This window comes from Pleurodeles waltl, chromosome 7 (genome assembly GCF_031143425.1).
Source record: "Pleurodeles waltl isolate 20211129_DDA chromosome 7, aPleWal1.hap1.20221129, whole genome shotgun sequence".
In the NCBI taxonomy this organism is placed as follows: domain Eukaryota; kingdom Metazoa; phylum Chordata; class Amphibia; order Caudata; family Salamandridae; genus Pleurodeles; species Pleurodeles waltl.
The window spans coordinates 912,818,672-912,839,597 of record NC_090446.1 but is presented as its reverse complement, the minus strand read 5'-3'; the positions used below and the strand labels follow the sequence as shown (position 1 = coordinate 912,839,597).

Genomic DNA, 20,926 nt, shown 5'->3' with positions numbered 1-20,926 from the left:
GATGTAAATTGGACTGGGGTGGATTTGAGTGGGCTGTATTAGATTGAAGTGAAGTGTGTGGTTTGGATTGGAATGGTATGGCTGGTGGTGGATTGGATTGAGGTGGGGTGGATTGGATTGAGTCAGGTGGAGTGGGATCTATTAGATTGGACTGTAGTGGGGTGATTAGATTGGAGTGGTTTGGCTGGATTGGGGTGGATTTGATTTGATTGGATTGGATTGGAATGGGGTGGATTAGAGTGGGGTGGGCTGGATGGATTGGAGTGGGATGGCTGGTGGATTGGAGTGGGTGGACTGGACTGGGCTAGAGTGGATAGAATGGAGTAGAGTGTGGTGAATTGGAGTGAGTGGGGTAAAATTGAATGGGATGGATTGGGGTGGGGTAGATTGGATTGTTGTGGGGTGGATTGAAAAGGGGTATGGTGTGTTAGATTGGTTTGGGGTGGATTGGATTGGGGTGGATTGCATTGAGATGGGATTAGAGTGTACTGGGATGGAGCAGATTGGATTGGGATGGGGAGGATTGGTGTGGGGTGGATTGGAGCAGAATGGATTAGGCTGGAGTGGGGTGGATTGCAGTAGGGTACGCTGGCAGGATTGGAGTGCATTGGACTGAACTGGGATAGGATGGGTAGATTAGGGTAGAGTGGGGTGGATTGGAGTGGAGTGGGTAGTTTGGGTGGTGTAGAGTGGATTGGTTTGGAATGGGGTGGGGTGGAGTGGAGAGGGTGGAATAGATTGGGGTGGGTTGGATTGAAATGGGGTGGGGTGGGCTGGAGGGGGTGGATTGGTTTGGGAAGGGGTAGCCTGGAGTGGCGTTGATGTATTGAGGTGAGGTGGATTGGACTGGGGTGAAATGGACTGGGGTGGGTCGGATCGAGGAGTATCTGATTGGGGTGATGTGAAGTGGAGTAGATTGGAGTTAGGTGGATTGGATTGTGTGGGATGGATTAGGGTGGGATGGGGTGGATTAGATTGAGAGTGGTGGACTGGATAGGGGTGGATTGGATTGGGGTTGGGTGGACTGTGGGGGTGGGGTGGCGCTGGATTGTGGTTCAAGTGGGTTGCAGTGGTGTGGGCTGGATTGGAGTGGAGTGGATTGAGGTGTACTGGGCCGGAGTGGGGTAGATCAGATTGGAGTGGATTGATTGGATTGGATTTGAGTGGGCTGGACTGGATTGGATAGGTGTGGGGTGGATTGGATTTATGTTAGGGGGATTGGATTGGATTGGTGTGGGTTGGATTGGATTGGTGTGGGGTGGGTTGATTGGAGAGGGGTGGATTGAATTGAAGTGGGGTAGATTAAGGTGGTTTGGAGTGGGGTTGATTGGAATGGAATATAGTGGATTATTGTGGATTGTATTGGGGTGGGATGAACTCGGTGGTGTGGGTGGATTGGACTGGAGGAGTGAGGTGGATTGTATTGTATTGGAGTAGGCTGGGTTTGATTGGAGTAGGGTGGGATGGGCTTGAGTGGGGTGGGTTGGATTGAAGTGGGTTAGATTGGAGTAGGGTGGGTTGGATTGGAGTACGGTGGGGTGGATTGGGATGGGTCAGATAGTCGAGGGGTGGGATGGACTGGAGTGGGGTGGATTGGACTGGAGTGGGTTGGATCAGGCTGTAGTGGGGGGAATTGAACTGGAATTAGGTGGATTAGATTGGACTAGGGTGAGTATGATTGGAGTAGGGTGGGATGGACTGAAGTGGGATGGGTTGGATCGGAGTGGGTTGGTTTGAAGTAGAGGGTTGGATCGGAGTAAGGTGGGTTGGATTGGGGTGGGATGGATTGGAGTGGGGTATGATGGATTGGAGCATGGTAGTTTGGACTGGGCTGGATTGGGGTGGGTTGGACTGGAGTGGGGTGGACTGGATTGGTGTAGGGCAGACCAGATTGTAGTGGGGAGGTTTGTGGTGGATTGGAGTGGGGTGAATTGGGATTGAGTGGGGTGGATTGGATTGAGGTGAGGTGAGATCGATTGGATTGGAGTGGGGTAGATTGTTTTGGATTTGAGTGGGTTGTTTGAGATTAGAGTGGAGCAGGGCAGAATTGTGCAGATTGGAGTGGAGCAGATTGTTTTGGATTGAAGTGGGGCAGATTGAGTGAGTTGGACTGGAGTGGGGCAGATTGCTTTGGATTGGAGTGGGGCAGATTGGTTTGGATTGGAGTGGGGCAGATTGTTTTGAATTGCAGTGGGACAGATTGCATGTTATTTTGGATTGGGGTGCAGCAGATTGCAGTAGGGCAGACTTTTTTGGGTTGGGGCAGATTGGAGTGGAGCAGATTGTTTTAGATTGGAGCGGGCAGATTGTTTTGGATTGGAGTGGGGCAAAATGGAGTAGGGTAGATTTGAGTGGGGCATATTGTTTTGGATTGGTGTGGCTCATATTCTTTTGGACTGGAGTGGGGCAGACTGGAGAGGGGCAGATTTCAGTTGGACAGATTGTTTTAGATTGGAGTGGGGCAGATGAGAGTGGGGCAGATTGGAGTGGAGCAGATTGTTTTGGAATAAAGTCGGGCAGATTGAGTGAGGTGGATTAGAGTGGGGCAGATTGTTTTGAATTGCAGTGGGACATATTGCATGTTGTTTTGGATTGGGGTGCAGTAGATAGCAGTAGGGCAGACTTTATTTGGGTTGGGGCAGATTGGAGTGGAGCAGATTTTTTTAGATTGGAGCAGGCAGATTGTTTTGGATTGGAGTGGGACAAAATAGAGTAGGGTAGGTGTGAGTGGGGCAAATTGTTTTGGATTGGTGTGGCTAATATTCTTTTGGACTGGAGTGGGGCAGACTGGAGTGGGGCAAATTTCAGTTGGACAGATTGTTTTAGATTGGAGTGGGGCAGATGAGAGTGGGGCAGATTGTTTTGGATTGAAGTGGGGCAGATTGAGTGAGGTGGACTGGGGTGGGGCATATTGCTTTGGATTGGAGTGGGGCAGATTGTTTTGAATTGCAGTAGGACAGATTGCATGTTGTTTTGGATTGGGGTGCAGCAGATAGCCGTAGGGCAGACATTTTTTGGGTTGGGGCAGATTGGAGTGGAGCAGATTGTTTTAGATTGGAGTGGGCAGATGAGAGTGGGGCAGATAGGAGTGGAGCGGATTGTTTTGGATTAAAGTGGGGCAGATTGAGTGAGGTGGACTGGGCAGATTCTTTTCTTTTGGAGTGGTGCAGATTGTTTTGGAGTGGTGCAGATAGGTTTGGAGTGGGTTGGGAGGATTGCGGTGGGGTGGGTTAGGCCGGAGTGGGATGAGTGGTTTGGATTGGAGTGGGGTGGTTGGGTGTGGGGCAAAGTGGGGTGGACTGGGGTGCACTGTAGTGAGTCGGATTGGATGGAGAGGGGTGGACTGATGTGGGGAAACATCCCGAACCACGACTCCGGAAGAACGAAGTTGTGAACAACGAAAGCGGAACAACGCTTTCGTTAACCACAACTTTGTTGTTCTGTGCCTTAGTCACGCATGTGCTGAACAAGGCACATGCTAGGTTAAGGCACAGAAGAAGGGAGTTGGCTTCGGAGGAGGACGCGGTCGGGTAAGTGGGGCTGGGGCCGTTTTAGGGGCAGGGTGGGGGATCAGGGTATTTTTAGTTTTGTGGGGCGGGGGTAGGCATAGTTTAGATTTTATGGGGGGTCGCTGTAGTTTTAGTGGTGGGAGTGGGGGGTTGGGGTATTTTTTTATTTTAGGTGTGGGTTGGGGTAGTTTAGGTTTTATGGGGGTGCGGGTCGCGGTAGTTTTAGGGGCTTGGTCAGGGTATTTTTAGTTTTTAGGGGTGGGATGTGGGGTCGGGGTAGTTTAGGTTTTACGGGGTGTGAGGGGTCGCAGTAGTTTTAGGGGCAGGATGGGGGATCGAGGTATTTTTAGTTTTTAGGGGTGGGGTGGGGAGTCGGGCTAGGTCAAGTTTTAGAGGGGTGGGGGGTCGCAGTAGTCAGGTAAGTGGGGCTGGGGCAGGGTTGAGGGTAATTTTAGGGGCGGGGTACTTTTAGTTTTTTAGGGGTGGGGTGGGGGGTCGGGGTATTTTTAGTGTTTAGGGGAGGGGGATTGGGGTAGTTTAGGTTTTGGGCGGTCGGGACGTGGTAATTTTAGGGGTGGGGTGGCGGGGTCGGATATCTTTAGATTTTAGGGGTGTGTAAGGGGTTGGGGTGGTTTAGGTTTTAGGGGGTTGAGGGTCATGGTAGTTTTAGGGGTGGGGATGGGGGGTCGGGTATTTTTTAGTTTTTATGGGCGGGGTGTGGGGTCGGGATTGTTTTGTTTTTAAGGGGTGTGAGGGGTCACTTTCGTTTTAGGGGTGGGGTGGGAGGTCAGGGTATTTTTATTTTTTAGGGGCAGCAGTGGGGGGTCGGGCTAGTTTAAGTTTTAAAGGGGGTGGGGGTAGATTTATGGGTGGGGTACTTTTCGTTTTTTAGGGGGCTCGGGGTTGGGTAGTTTAGGTTTTAGGAGGTGAGGGGTCCCAGTAGTTTTGGGGCGGGGTGGGGGATCAGGGTATTTTTAGTTTTTAGGGGCGGGGGAGGGGGTCAGGTTAGTTTAGGTTTTGGGGGGTGGGATGTCGCAGTAGTTTTAGGGGCGGGGTAGGGGGTCAGGGTATTTTTGGTTTTTGGGGGCGGGGTGGGGGGTCGGGTAGTTTACGTTTTTTAGGGGGTCGATGGTCGTGGTAGTTTCAGGGGTTGGGGTTAGTTTAAGTTTTAGGGGTGGGGGTCGGGGTAGTAGGGTAGGAGTAGAATTGTTTTTAGGGGTGGGGGTGAGGAGTTGGGGTACAATTGTTTTAGGCGTCGGGGACCAGGGTGGGGGGGCTCGCATGCCAGAACCAAACATACTGTTCCACGCATGCCTTTACCAGGAATGCCTTTACAATGAAAAATCATTGTTAGGGCATTTGTGGTAACAATGTGGTCATTGTTCCGATTGCATAGTTTAGGCATGCGTGGTTCCAGCATTCGTTGTTCCGACTTATGTTAATTGGGGTGTTAAAACATCATTACATAAATAACACATAATAAAGAAACAACGTCCAACTGCAATATTCTGAACAAGAAATTTGTCATCTTTTGGGAAGAGTGCCCATGAGCAAAAACAAAATAAAGCATGAGTGGAAAGCGAGAAAAGAAGACTTGGAAAAATCAAAGAAAGTTAGCTATAAAAAAGAAAACTTTGCAATTTTGTTTGTCCTGCTGGGCATGTCTTTGCCAGTCACAAGCCTTCTGTTTGCAGGGCACATGAAGTTAAAAAGAACCAAAATACTTCCTTGATCACGTTGGGAGCAGTGGACAGGCACTGATTAAGTTGAATCAACCAGTACTTGGTCCCTGCACCACAGAGAGGAACGGAAATTATTCCAGACCTGGAGTGGATGAATTATGATGCTGTAAAGAAGAGTCTCATGCAAGCGAACATATGTTGAGCGGCAGGCTGGCTCCAAGCCTTTTACTGTACACAACAGAGTCTTGCAAGCAAGATGCATGCACTAACGCGTTCACTCGCAGGCTTGACCCTAATAAATAATTCTGAAATCCCTTCTTTTTGGAAATGTAACCTAAAGTAGAATATGGCTGCTGTAGTAGAAAAGATTTTTTTTTTAAAAAGCTAGTCATGTCCTGCCACATTTAAAAAAAATAATTATTTAACATTTTATTCAAACATAACAAAACGCCCATTCTGGCACAAATCTGAAAATGACACAAAATGAATTGTGCGTGTTCAGCTGGAGATTGACGATACAACATTATTAAAGTTCACAACCAATGAGCTCTCCCCTTCCTGGGAAAGGCATATCCCATTCACCACCAGTATATCAGTCTCTCCCACCTGGCGGGCCTGTTCTTCTCCTTCTAGCCACCCCTTCCAAAATGTCATAAGAATCCCTCCATGTTCGCCAGGTCTTTTTTAACATTCCAGACATCCTCTGGCTTTATATGTGACTTTTTCAGCTGCCATATAGAGGTCCATGCCCGCCTTTCATTCCCTCATTGAGGGTACCTCCGATGCACCCCAGTGTTTTCCCACATGTTCTGCCACATTTGATCCTTGGACAGAGCAGTTATAAAGCTCAGCCTCCCTCCCACCTCGCGTTGCTCTGTCTTGGATCTGTCCGTCCTACTGTGCGCACCTCGGCAAGGACTACATGTTTGTATCTGTTCGTCATCTAAAGTTGGTATGATTTTGGACTCAGTGATGTTTTAAGGCATGTGCAAAGTGGGCAATTGCCGAGGTGCCACTATCTTGCACAGGGCTCTTGGCAAAGTCTATTTTTCTTTCTCAGACTCTTTCCCCTCTGCCTACATCTACCTACGAGTCTCTCTTGCTTTGGCCAGTGGCATATGAAGAATTTCTGGAGACCAACTGTTTATGTGTGAACCCCGTTTCTGAACGTCTGTTTTGGTATCATGTGTGCTTCAATTTGCAGAAAACGGTCAGTAAAATTATGAATAGATGGCTTTAAAATATATCTTGCCCGGGGCTCTGAAAATCCTTAAAACAACACTGTCTGGAATAACTCTCGGCACTGTATCTGACTGGCGTTCAGCTGAGATTTCTGCCCCACATTTGAGGAGGATAAACATGATGGTCAGCGACATAAAGGGCTCTGAGGTAGAACAGCTTTGAAACTGCACCCTGCACCTGAGTGAAAGTGGTAGCAGTCTGCACAAGCATATATACTGCACATGAACAGGGCAGTGGTGTAACGAAACTTGAGGGGGCTACCTGCAAAGTAGATGGAAGATGCCCCCATTCCCGACCCACCACCTACCATTTTTGCAGAGGAGGCCCCCTAAAGCTCGACTTCCCCCTCTCCTGCACCGCGGGGACCAATGACACACCACTGGGACAGGGAATGTGCTATCCTACCTCCCTATGGCTCAATGCTGCTCTGCTACACTGCACTATATGTGAACCTTTACACATGCTGTGTATCGGTTTGACAGCGCCTCTGTAATTTTGCTTTAAGTTTCCAGCTTGGGCTAGCACTCACCTCACTGAATGACTGTACAGCTAGCATGATTTATAAGCTCACAGGACTTTACTGGTGTAAACGTGTGATGAAAAAATGTGAGGTGGAGACTTTGGGTACACGTGTGATACCATTCTGCACATTAGCACATATTTGGATAATAGTTTCAAGTACACTTTTTAACTTAGTGTAGTTCATTTATGGTCTGTAATACTTACCTCCTTGCAGGGGAGCAACTAGACCTGAACTTCGGGGGGAGGGCTCGTACTAAACAGCGGTAGTGGGGCTACAATTTCGCACACTGGGGGCAGCGCACATTTGGAAGTCCAATAGGTCAGGATTTAATGTGCAAACGCATGGAAAGGGCATATGTGCATGCCTTTTATTTATTGCTTTAGCACATTAAAGCCAGATCCTTTATCTTTGCCATTTAATTCCCTTGACACACTGAGCACTGCTGGATCTCAGAAAGTGTACACCAGACCTGCAGGCATCAGACGGCTGCAAAATGGTTGGAGCATCGCTCCACTGGCTAAGCCAGTAGCTGAAAAATAAAACAATATTTTACTATTGTTTTATTTTTCAGCTGCTGGCTCGGTCAGCATGTGCCGGGAGGGGTGGGGTTAGAGGGGGGAGTGTTTAGCCAGCCGTCTTAGGCCGTTTGATATTCCATGTAAAACACAAATTTGAATTGAACTAGATCACCCTTTACAATTCTAAAATATAGCTTCCAAATGGATCTGCCTCATGCTCAACACCTTCACTCTAACCCAGTGATTCATTTGCCTTAAAGAAAGTATGCTGGTGACCAAAATGTTTCTTTGGGGATTGATATCGGCATCATCTACTTGCAGCACCAGCACTGCCTGGTTACACAGTGAAAGGTAGACTTCTGATGAAGGGAGCAAAAGAAAGGGGGGGAATGTGCTGTAAAGTTACATTAGTCAACATAGTCACGCCTCCTTCTTCCACCTACTCAAAATGTTCGATGAAATCTTCAAATGGTTCCCAGTCAACATATGCAGACTAGTCACTAGGGCCCTGATCATCAGCAAGATGGACTGTGGCAATGCACATTTTTGGAATCACCCTCTAACTTCTATAAGACTCCAGCCCATGCAAAACCCAGCGGCCAGACACACACTCAGGCTTTCCCCCGTGTTCACATCACTCTGCACCTCGAAGACCTCCACTGGGCGTCCATTCACTAACCCATACTTTTAAAGTTGCTCTCACACACATGTAAAGTCCTGTGCAACCTCTGTCCCACCTACCTCAATAGTCGCATCATCTATAACACACCCACAGACAACTCCGCTCAGCCAGACACCTGCTTGCACACATCCCCTGCACACACAGCCTTCTTGCTTTTTCCTACCTCATGATCAAAGAATGGAACGACTGAAAACTTGTCTCTGCACCTGGACAAGGCCCAGTCACAGCCGAAATAGCCCCTGCTCTTTTAGCACCAAGTTTGCCTTAGCAATATTTTTGAGCTGTTGTTCAAACATTTCTCTGGAATCTCCTGTTTCACACGTAGTCGCTTTTCTTTTCCACCTCAGTCACAGTCCCCTCTCATTTCATTCTGACTTTTCTGTTCGTATTCTCCCATATGCTTAACTTTCTTTCACTCCTGTCTAGCTTCTTGCTCTCTCTCTCTCTCTTCAGTTGCTTCTCAGCATCCTTTTTCTCTCACTGTCATCACCCCCCACCTTCTTCTCACTCCCTTTCAGAAACAGACCATGTGCAAGTTTAACCTGGGTGAGAGGCGTACAATACTTCCTCAGAATATAAGCTGGGACCGGTTTCTCAGTTCCCACAGAACCTCAGGATTTACATTATAGGAATGAAGGCACAAAGAGCTCAACCTTGACTGTGAACTGGCTCACCTCGATCTGTGTTTGCGCAGGGACTCAGCCCTGTGTGAAATGGAGCTCAGCTGCATACTTGGAAATGCTCAGCTCTACCTGCCCAGGGCCGCAGTGCTATATATGCAAGAACTCAACTCCAGCTCAATGAAAGAAATTACTTACGGATTCACGGTCTTTGTTCTATCTGTGCATGGGTTCAGCACTATGTATGCAGGGACTTGGCTGCATCAGGGCTGGAGCACAGCTCTATCTGCAGAAGAGTGAGTTCAGCTGTACTAGTTGATAAGGTCTGTTTGTGGCAGAGCTCCACTTTCTCTGTTCGCACAAGAACCTACTTCTCTCTTGGTTGTTTCAATGAGAGTGAAAGTGAGAGTCTGTATTTGAGAGTGTGTATGAATAAGTGAAAGTGAGTAGGGGGAGTGAGTGAAGGAGAATGAATGTGTTAGAGTTAGTGAACGAGTGATTGATTGGAGGTTGTGAGAGGGAGGGGAAGTGAGTTGTTGGTTTAGCTATCAGCAGGTGCCGTTTCCCCAGGGTTTAGAGTTAGTGTGTTTAAGTGTGTTAGTAAGTGTAAAATGAGAACGAGTGAGTATGAGTATGTTTGTGTATGAGTAACAGTGAGGGGGAATAAGTATGAGTGAAAATGAGCAAGTAAGAGAATGTAAGTTACAGTGAGTGAGGGGAAAGAGTCTAAGGCCCAGATTATCAACATTTTCACACAACACAGCGCAGCACCCACAGTTGCTGCATTCATGAGAGGGAGAGAGCCAGAAAGTTCCACAAATAAATGGTACTGTCCTCTCTCCCTGGTGCTGGCACACAATTGGGCTGCAAAGCTTCCAGCACAAAATAATATGCTTTGTCTAACTTTAAAACTTTTCCTACTTCGGATGTGTGCTGTACAGTGTAGTACGCAAAAAGAACAGTTGATGGACGGAATATAGAACAAATCAAACATTCACCCCCAGTCACAAATCTGGGTTTAATCCATCAGTTTTTTTGCTCACCATGCCATTCCAATTTGGACCCAGTCATATGCAAATCATTCTTGATCCTTTTCCCCCTGGGAACAGTCCAGCCCGAACTGCCACACCAGGTCCTCCCTGTACCAGAAACAAGCATCCTGGGACCGGTTTCGGGGTATCACCCCTCATCAGCCAGGCTAGCTTGAATCTGGTGGCATAGTGAGCACGGGACCCACGTCTGGGCATACCCTTCCCACTCAGGGTGACAAACGCAAAAAGAACAGTTGATGGACGGAATGCAGAACAAATCAAACATTCACCCCCAGTCACAGATCTGGGTTTAACTCATCAGTTTTTTTGCTCACCATTCCATTCCAGTTTGGACCCCGTCATATGCAAATCAGTCTTGATCCTGTTCCTCCCTGGGAACAGTCCAGCCCGAACTGCCAGACCAGGTCTTCCCTGGACCAGAAGCAAGCATCCTGGGACCGGTTTCGGGGTATCACACCTCTTCAGCCAGGCTAGCTTGAATCTGGTGGCATAGTGAGCACGGAACCCACGTCTGGGCATTCTCTTCCCACTCGGGGCGACATATGCAAAAAGAACAGTTGATGGACGGTGTAGTAGACATGCAAAGTGGGAAAAGTTAGGAGAAATAAAAGCAATACTCCATTTTAACATCTGTTTTCAAATGACATTTATTTTTTGGCACAAAACACAGACTGGTATTGTTAGTAGATAGGGGCTTGTGCCACAAACCATGGGTGGCTGCATGGGAACGCTAATGTACCACCCATGGAACAACCCCTTGACATAGAGTAATGCAAAGCAGCGCTTTGAACTGCTTTGTGTTATTTTCAGTCAACTTTTCTGTACAAAATACATTTTGCACTGCAAACAAAATTAAAAAACACTTGTTGTGCATGTTTGTGTCACTTTTGTGACCCAAACCCAGCATAAAATGTGTGTTAATCTGTGCCTAAATGTGAGAGGGAGTGAGTATCAGTGAGTCAAAGAAAAAAGAAAAAAATGGGGTGAACTCCTGGGTAGTATTACACCCCACCATTTTCATAGATCACCAGCAGACACTGATGCAAATACTATCTGGTGAGGAGTGGCCTAACAGGCTAAACTGCTGACTTTGAAACTGGGGAACAAGGTTTGAATCCCAGCGTCAGCTCAACATCCTGTGATCCTCAGCAAATCATTTAATCTCCCCAGGCCTACAAATAAAAAAATATTTTGTGTAATATAATCTGGTGTTTATATAAAATGCCCATCCCCAATTAAAGATGCTATTGTTAGAAAAGTCTGGTCACTGCATTTAAAAAACACAAAAACTCTTTCTTCACTTTTTATCATTTATTCAGTGCTCTTTACCCATCATATGGGTAGTGAGCACTATACGGCGTTAATGGAAAAGCATTACAACTACAGTGATCAGTAAAGCACATTGCCTTGTACAATTTGAACCCCCACTGTGAGTTTATTTTCTCTCTGATGTTGTGAGGACACTGCGAAAACAAGATAACCTGAAGGTGTTTGTCAAAGAAAAGAAAATGTTCTGGCACTCTGTTCTCCAGCCTTACCTCACCCAGGCCTTCACTGGGACAGACACCCAAACAGCTGCATGCTTGCAGTCTGGGCTATGGAACACCACTGGTGGGGAGGCGGCATGGGGAGCTGGAGGCCCTTTCAATCTAATGGGTGTTGCATGCCTGAATGCCGTTTTGTACCGACTGCTTCTTTTTCTTGCAGACAGAAAAGTGCACGCCTTCCCTCTCTAGTCTATACGCTTTAAGTAGCTGCTTGCATTGGTTCTGGACTAGGCCTTGCCTTTCAATCCCTCGCGCCTGCTGCAGGATTTCTGATTGCATCAGAGACTGCATGAGTGCAGAGCGCTGCTGGATGTCTTTTACTTCCACTATGACTAATGTCATGGAGATTAAAGCTCAATCAATCAATCAATCAATCAATCAATCAGGGCAGTGGTTCCCAACCTTTTGACTTCTGTGGACCCCCATTTTATCAATACTGGAGCCCAGGGACCCCCACTGACTCATTATTGGACTCCGTGGACCCCCACTGAGCCAGTACTGATAGTTGGAACCTAATATTATTACATTTTCTAAGCAGTCGCGGACCCCCTAAGGAGGCTTCGCGGACCCACAGGGGTCCCCGGCCCACAGGTTGGGAACCACTGAATCAGGGCATTTGTAAAGCGCACTACTCACCCGTGAGGGTCTCAAGGCACCGAGGAGTGGAGGGGGAGGTGCTGCTACTGCTCGAACAGCCAGGTCTTGAGAAGTTTCCTGAAGGGAAGGAGGTCTTTGGTCTGGCGCAGGTGGGTGGGAAGAGTGTTCCAAGTTTTGGCGACGAGGTGCGAGAATGATCCACCGCCGGTTGTAGTTCTGCCGACGGCTGGGACAGTTGCGAGGGCGAGGTCGGTGGAGCGGATATGCTGGGTCGGGGTGTAGAAGGAGAGTCGTCTCTCAGACTGACTTAGAGTGGAACTGGTGCTGTCCTAGTAAAGTTGACTCTGAAGACGAATACTTCAGGAAGCTGGAAAATGAGTGGTGGTCCGGTGACAAATCAACCCCCAGTAACAATAAATGGCCCCCTACTACCAGTCCAAGCCTGATTCTGGGCCACACGACCCATGTGGCTTCTGCTTGCTTCCTCCCTCACCTTGCAACCATGGCTGCTATTGCATTGACAAGGAAGCAAACTTATAAGATGTAGTTCGAGGAAAACCAGAAACTTGCGTATTGCAATATGTGGTTGATCAGACCAAAAACCATGACTGCTCAACAGAACAGAAAGTGGTCATCAATCTGCTTTAATCAAGAGGCCTACTCGATAAAATAGAGATGTAAGCTGAGTCAATAGTGCAATAAAGTCATGTCTGATCTCCAAAGCTACACTCACTGGAAAAGAGGACAAAACCGAGCCAGCAAGTATTCTGCCAAAAAAAGTCCAAAACTTAAATAAAAAAAATTCTGCAGGATGCCGACTGGGAGGGGGTAGAGCAGGAGCAAAATGACCAGAACACCAGAAACTGCATCTATTTTAAAATAAATGGTGTCTCACACAAAAATGTGGTATAACAACTTCACATTATTAATTACACTCCTAAAGGACACAACAAATTCGTTTTAAGTGCAACATTATTAATTCATCAGCTACAACTCTATGCATCATCAAAACCATTAGCTTTTTAAAATAACTTTCACAGTATTTGCATATTTGCACATTTTTAGGGTTGAGCGCACAAGTTCTCTTTCCCTGTTGTAATCTCTGTTTGGGCTTTTAACCACGCCCATGTTTCTTCTGTCACTTTCATTGGTTCGTGGGCTTGCCTTTTAGAATCCTCTTGCTTTCATTAGAGAAAGGCATGCATACATCATGCCTTTTCTGGTGGTTAGCCCACCTACACAATACTGGTAAACTACTGAAAACATACAGGGCTCCATGTTTTCAGCCTGGTTTCTGCACTACTTTATCTTTTTATTTTCCATGCAGCGCAATCACGCTGGGTTTTACATAGCTCAATAGTGCTTGGTTTTTTTTCTTTTAATTTATGTGGCAAGAAAAGTCCGGTTAGGAGCTTACAATGCTAATAGCTCTAGCTCGAGCAAATGCGAGACCCATTGTACTGCAAATGCTTGTTTAAACAAGCTAACCCATGGGCGGACATGGATCATGCGTGCTCACCATGACATCGGCCTGTCTCGCAGATTGCAATCTTCTTACACAGGGAGGGACGCCAAAAGTGGTGAAAGGATACTTCCTGCCCTACCAGGAGTTAAGCAGCAGCGCGGTGGTGTTAGTATACCATATAGTAATCAGTAGGAAGAACAGGCCATTTTACCAGTGTCATTGAAGTGAGGCCGACATCCTCACTCAATTAAAGTTCCGCTGCTGTATGTCCCTTGACCTACATTGGTTTGGTGTGCAGTGCAGGGCATTCGTGCTATATATGTGCAGGATGTATTTGTGCCTCTCAACAACAAAATACAGGGATGGTGCAGTGATGTGCAGTGCATGTATGCTATATGCATGTATTGGGTGTATGTTGTCCTGGGAATGGTCCACTACATGAAAGGTGGTGGGTTCCATTTTGGGAGACCCAGAGCTAACTGGAGGAAAATGAGGAGGTAGAGGAAACCTCTCAGACAAATTTGTGGATTGCTGCATTCCTGTGAGCTGGGTGGGACTTAAAGGAGGAAGGGAAAGCCAGGCTCTTCAGTACACTCCAAGGAGTGCTCTTTGATTCATAGAAAGGACATTTTTGAAGGGGTATAGGCATACCTCAGGAAGGAAATAGGACTGATAAAAGAATCATAAATCATAAAGAGTAGGCCTGCGGCCCTGGGGTAACCCAGGCTGATACACAGGTGCGAACATCTAGTCACTCCCATAGCCTGTGCTGTGGGGCTATCAGATTTGAAGTCGCTCCTGTTATCACTCAGAGTGCAATTTGGAGGAAGAATGGGGCAAAGGAGAGGGTGCTTCAAAATGAAGCTAACCCCCAACACAACTTTAAAGCCTCACAGACTACTTCATATTTGGTGCCTGGAAATTAACTATAGGAAAGTGAGTTTGAGGCTCACAAAGCTGTCAACTGTCCAGCAGCCTGTCAGACTGGGCTGTGTAAGGAGGAGAAGCTCTGCAAGACTTCTGCCTATGACAGTACTTGTGGCCAAAGTCTGCCAGTTTTCTAGCTGGGTGAGGGAACATCACCAAGGGACTCCAACGCCACCTGCCCCTGGGGCCTGGAGCACTAGTGCTTCCCGTTTGCCAAAACCAGTCTGCTCTGTGAGATAAAGAAGAGTGATGGAGGGAGCGTGGTGCAGTGGGTGATGCGTTTGATTGGAAACTTGTAACGAGGTGTAAGGAGGTGACTGCTGCACTGATTGAGTCTTTGTCTATGTGCAGGGAAACGTTGGCAACCCCCAGATATCAGAGGCGGGCCTCTGTGAAGTGGGCCATGATCAGTGCTACACCGATCGGGTTATTGTCCGCGTGCATGCTGTAAGTCTGCGACCCTGGGATTTGTCTGTGACCCATGTACGGAACTATGTAGGCGACCCAGTATGCAGGGTGGCAGTCGTGAAGACTGCTGCTGCTTAGATCGGGCTATTGCTCACGCGCAGAACTAAGTCAGTATTCCGTGTTCCAGTTGGGGCCCCCGTGAAGAGGACCACGGTGCCGATTGGGCCATAGCCTTATACGGAGACGAGTCGGTGACCATGTAAGCCAGATGGGGACACTAGGGAGAAGCATGGAGTGTGGTCTGGTCAAGAACGCAGTCATGAGGAAGAGGCAACCATTGTGACACAAATGGGCCCAAGCCCCAACTCAAGACCATCACCAGGAGTGTTGCAACACTCCCATCTGTGGGGAGCATCCCAAGAGGCTTGCCAAGCACTGAAGAAGCATTGAGCACCCCTCCTGCCACTGCCTACACAGGACTGATTGTAAGGAACTCTAGGACACTTGACCACTGGCCCTCCCGGACCGTGTGTGAGAAATGAACCAATGTATCTTAGGTGCCTACCAAAGGGGTGCTCGGGGACTCGGGTTGCTCAGGTCCTGCTGGTGCGGATATGACTGATTTACAGGCCAGATGGTCCCAAGGGTGCTTGCCTGCCTTATAGCTCTTTGGCACTGGAAAACTCTTCCCTTTAATAAAGAATCTGAGTGGGACCCCTGAGGCTTGGATTAGTAGTGAGTCTTAACCTGAATGTTGCCTATAGTGAATGAAGAATAGTGACTACCGCTAGTGAGAGGGGAGTTGAACTCAGGGTTCCATCTATAAAACACTAGAGCCTTGACCTCAGAGAACTATGTGCTGTGTTTGTGAATGTTGTATTTAACTCTGTGTTTTCATCAAAATACTCCTTCTTGTTATAAAAGCAAGTATTTGACTGGACAATAGTTTATTCCTGCTGAGCGTAATTTGAGTTGTGAGCCTCTGTTCTCCCCCAAGTGTCTACCTCCCCTGAGAAGCCTTGGATTGCTCGACCGTGTTTCCGCTGAGATGCAAGTGCTGAAGGGGTACTTAGCACAGTTGATCAGTTTCCATAGTAGACTGGGCCCCTGGAAATCAGAAGTATAAAGCCTCAAACCCCACAGTTGGTCTCAGTAGCTCCTGCCTCACCCCTGGCCCTGTGCAGGGGGTTCAGAAAGGGACACATAAAAGAAAAACTTAGTATAAACTAAAACTTGATCTTCTTGGTCAGATATCTGAAACATGTGCCTTCTTGTTTTGCTTTTTTTAATTATTATAATTATTGTTATTATTATTATTACTATTATTATTATTGTGGCATATCAAGAACACAGGGGGGTTTGGAGCCTTCCCTTTGCTTAGCACTGGTTGGATTTCCTTGTCACTATCCTTTGCCTGCATCTTATTCATGTGCCAGCTTTTCAAGCTTGTGTTTGTCCCTGTCGCTTTGCATCTCTCTTGATTGGTTGTCTTCGGTGCTTCCAGTGCTTGTTATCAAGAAGTTATGTTTCTCTTTTATTTGAAACACTCCATGAGAGTGCGTGTATTTTCGAGTTATCTCCTCCGGGTACTCCTCTCCCCGACTCGCTCTTGCACTACATGTTACTCCATTGCACAACTGCTTCTCCACGCCCCATCCATGCTGTGCTCGTCCACTTCTTCCCATTGTTTCTGCTAACTGCGCCCTCAATGTTGCTTCCCCCACCCGTGCCCACCCGTGCCAACCTTCGCTCCTGCCCATTGCTGCTTCCCACACCCATGCCTTGCAACTAGTGATTGCTACGCACAGATTAAATTAGACGCCTGCCATCTGAGACCTCAACTGTAAAAAAAATCTGACTGTATAGAACGACTTTGTGCCCATGGGCACACTGGCGAGAGTGGCATATAGAAATATGACTCCAAGTCCAGCACAGACGCAGAACCCAGTCTGGCATCCTTAAATATCTCTCCCTTAAAAACATCTGAACTAGCATGTTTAATTTCAGCCAATGCTTTAATCTGATTGTTGTATTTTATCAATGGGCTAGTGGTCGATTGCGTTTGGCTAGCGGACACACTGCGGAAGGCTAGGACGGACAGCATCTACTTAGTTCCAGCCTAAGCTCTGATTCCTGAAGCTTCGAACAGGTGGAGTTCACACTGGACACGGAGCAGCCGGCTCCCAGGCGGGGCTAACGGACTGGGTAGCTGAGCAGTGTCAGAGCACAAAGCCTACAGTGTGAGGATACAAAGAAAAGCTACTGTTCCCCACCAGCGGAGGCGAAGCATGAAATCCACGAAGCAAGGTTGGGGGCCTCCAAAGGGAGAGCGAACAAGCGAGAGAGAGAGAGAGAGAGAAACCCTGTGAGGAAATCTCTGGGCCTGCTAAGAGGCAGGGACCCGCTGGGTCACATTGAGATAGATCTGTAGGTCTCCCACCGTGGTCTTGTTTGGATCGAGTGGGCGCAGGAGGACTGAAAACCCTTGGGTCAAGTAGGTTTCTTTCAAGGCAGCGGTGTGGATCGAAAGCGTGGGAGACATTCATGGAATGTGACCCATGCAGACAGAGCTTTTTATAGCATGATGGACTTTCTGCTGCAATTCCTCAGTGGATGCATGGGGGAAGGGAAGGAGGCTTTTCAGTCAGGCTTCTGGTGGAAGCTATGAATCTAAAACCTCGAATCAACCAGCGGGCTGGACCACACGGAGGTTTTCAACAGCAATGTAGGGGCATATTTACCAACACTCTGGGTTTGCATCATAAAAGTGACAAACACTGCTGCAAAGTGCTTTTTTTTGGATTTACTTTCCAGTGCAAATCCTGATTTACTGTGGAAAGGAGCTTGAAAATAACACAAATTAGTGTATATGTTACTTTGCAATAGGAAGGTGTTCTATGGGTAAAGGGGCACTCCCATTCAACCACCCAATGAATTGTGATGCAAAACCCTATCTGCTAAAAAGAAAAAGATAGGCAAGACTGTTCACAAAAATGAAAACATTTTTAAGGCAGGTGTAAAGTTTGAGAAAAGTTTTTTTCTTTTCTCAAAATGTTTACAACTTTGACTGTATGCTGCAATGTACATCAAACATACAGAGTGAGAAATGTTTGAGCATAGTATTTTGTAGTGGAAACAAAATGTACATGCATTCCTGCACTATGGTGCAGAAGTTTGTGGATTGGTGCCCAGATGCCTATAGTGTACCAGAGAGTGAGAAACAGCAGCATTTCTTTGCTCATATGGTTCTGTTCTGCCTTCTCCCTCTCATGCAACACACAGTGCAGTGCTGCAACTGTCATTACTGCACTATGTTGCATGAAAACCTAGCACATCTGCCTCATAATGTTTCCCCAAAGAGCAGCACTTGCAGAGTTGAAGCATTTTATTTCAGTTCTCATGACGGACCAGTGCATCTGAAAGGTAGTTTAGGTTGGAGAAGTCTACAAGTCAGGCTCTGTCTCCTTTTTTCTCAACCTCCATCATTCCATCCACCACTGTACCTGCCAGAGAGGTATTCAAATGTTTTTAAATATTGGCCAGCTGTGGCTTTTCTTTTTTTATCAGGCATTACCTGCTCTGTTCCATTTATAATCCACATCCTAGATCCCTAGCAATCTGGATTCAGGAGCAACCACAGCACTGAAACTGCACTCCCAGCAGCCACGAATGACGTCAGCACCCTATTAGACCATCGCAAAACAGCTGCTCTCATGCTCCTCGACCACTCTGCCTCATTTGACACCATCTCCCGTACCATCTTGTGCACTAGACTGCACAACCCAGGCATCCGTGGGCAAAGCCCTGGAGTGTATCCTCTCCTTCTTCACTGGCCGAACCCAGAAAGTCAGGCACCCACATTTCACCTGGAGGCTCCCACCTTTCACCTTGAAACCATCAGAAACCAGCTGTGGAATACCCCAGGGCTCCTCTCTGAGCCCCATCGTCTTCAATTCCTACATGACCCCGCTCACCAAGATCGTCAGAAACCACGGGGTCAGCATCATATCATACACCGACTGCACACAGCTAATTCTTTCCCTCACCAATGAACCATCAACAGCCAAAAGCAACTTTCACAATGGAATGAAGGCAGTTGCCGACTGGATGAAAGACAGCTGCCTCAGGCTCAACTCAGATAAGAATGAGAACCTCATCCTGGGCCCCACCTGCACTGTCGGGGATGACCCCTGGTTGCCCTCTGCCCTGAGAACTGCCCCATCTCCTACCGACCATGCATGCAACCTCAGCATCATTCTCGACTCCTCGCAGTTTATGGCCCACGAAGTCAAGGCAGTCTCATCCTCGTACTTCCACACACTCTACCTCCTCCAGAAGATTTTCAAGTGGATCCTCATTAACTTGAGAAGAACAGTCAACCATGCACTCGTCAACAGTAAACTCAACTATGGAAACACACTCTATGCGGGCATTAACAATAAAGTCCTAGCAAGACTCCAGGGAATACAGAACGCTGCGGCCAGACTCATCTTGGACATCCCCCACCACAGCCACATCTCCTCATACCTGGGAGGCCTACACTGGCTCCCTATCAACAAAGGCATCACTTTCAAACTCCTGACACACGCTTACAAGGCCCTACACAATATCGGACCTGCCTACCTCAACCACCGCCTCTCCTTCTACGCATCTCCCAGGCAACACCACTTTGCTCAACTGTCCCTCGCCACCACCCAGAGTATCCGGATGAACACGGCTGGAGAAAAATTATTCTCCTGCTTCTCCGCACAGACCTGGAACACGCCAGCGCTTCACCTCTGGCAGTCCTCCTCGCTGGCTCAATTCAGGAAGGACCTAAAGACCTGGCTCTTCGACTGATCCACGTCCCCCAGGTGATAAGTTGCGCTTTACAAATATCTGATTGATTGATTTATAGATCAGTGACGAAACTGTTTTTTTTGTGTCCCATTCATCGAATAGTGGCATAACATCTGGTGTGCGAATTTATTGACTACAGATCAATTATTAGTTAGTTTGTCCCATTCATGAGTGACACTGGGTGAAGGATTAGGAAGGGGTACATGGGAATAGATTACTCCAGGTGAGCCTAGTGATTGTGAACTGTGTGCCTGCTAGGGAGGAAAAGTAATCTAAAGAATAGAGGGACAAATTAGTTTCGAATTGAGTATTGTTAGAATTGAAACGGGTTAATTACATTTTATAATCATTTCTAAATTGCAGTGGAATAAACAGAGGTTGACTTCCCTAAACAGCACTGGCCCTGCTGATGTGGAATGCTATAGCAAAGGGTAACTATGACCAGAATGATTAGGACATGTTTCCTACACAACCAGCACGGTCGGGTGCTTGAAAGGCTACAAATTGTTTCAGTGCACTCCTTAAAGGCTTGCTTCAAAACGCACGCTCTCGAGCTGTCTTTCCACTTAGTTGCAGCCTGCTGTGTGAAGCCTCACTGTTGTTCATCTGGGATAAAATAGCACATACAGATTTATGTATGCACTTCGTACATACCATGCATGGCCCGTGGTGGTCATAGATGGCATGTTGCATAAACAGGCAATGGGCCACTTGTGATTAGTGTACCTGGGGTGTAAGGACTACCCTGATAAAGAGCATTGGTGCCTATGAACATCAATTCACCAAAATGCTAGGGGTAGCGGACGTGACATCACACACCCTTATACCTTCCATTTCACACACACCCATTCTTACAGATGCACACATTTACACATACACACATACTCTCTTTCACAAAAACACGCACTCACCTGCAAGCATGCACACAACATACATTTAAAAGCACTTTTTTTACGTACCTCAGCTGCCTGGGAAGGCTATATTCCAGCTAATTATACTCCATTTTAATACACTAATTATGAGTAATGAAACATTATTCACTAAAAGTGTATTGAAACCGATGAGAGGGAACATAGTGGAGCCCCAACCGACGTCCATGGGGACGAGCATTCACTGTGTTCCTGTCACTGATTTTGCCACCTCTGAGGCCAGAGGGCGCAAAGATAGTGCCAGGGGTTGCAGGGGCAAGCAGGGGTCGCAGGAGCGACCACTGGGGACCCCTTAATGACGTTCATGACGGTGCTTTGCTAAAACAGAAGGCCTACTATATAGTGGAAGGGTGGGAGAGAGAGACAGGGAGTGAAAGCCATACACA

The 20,926-nt window shown here is 47.4% G+C and overlaps 1 protein-coding gene across 2 annotated transcripts in view; it reads left to right on the top strand.

Annotated features, from left to right (window-relative positions):
• ANXA6 (annexin A6) overlaps window positions 1–20,926 on the top strand; it is a 139,509-nt gene that overhangs the window by 54,032 nt on the left and 64,551 nt on the right. The window lies entirely within an intron of this gene.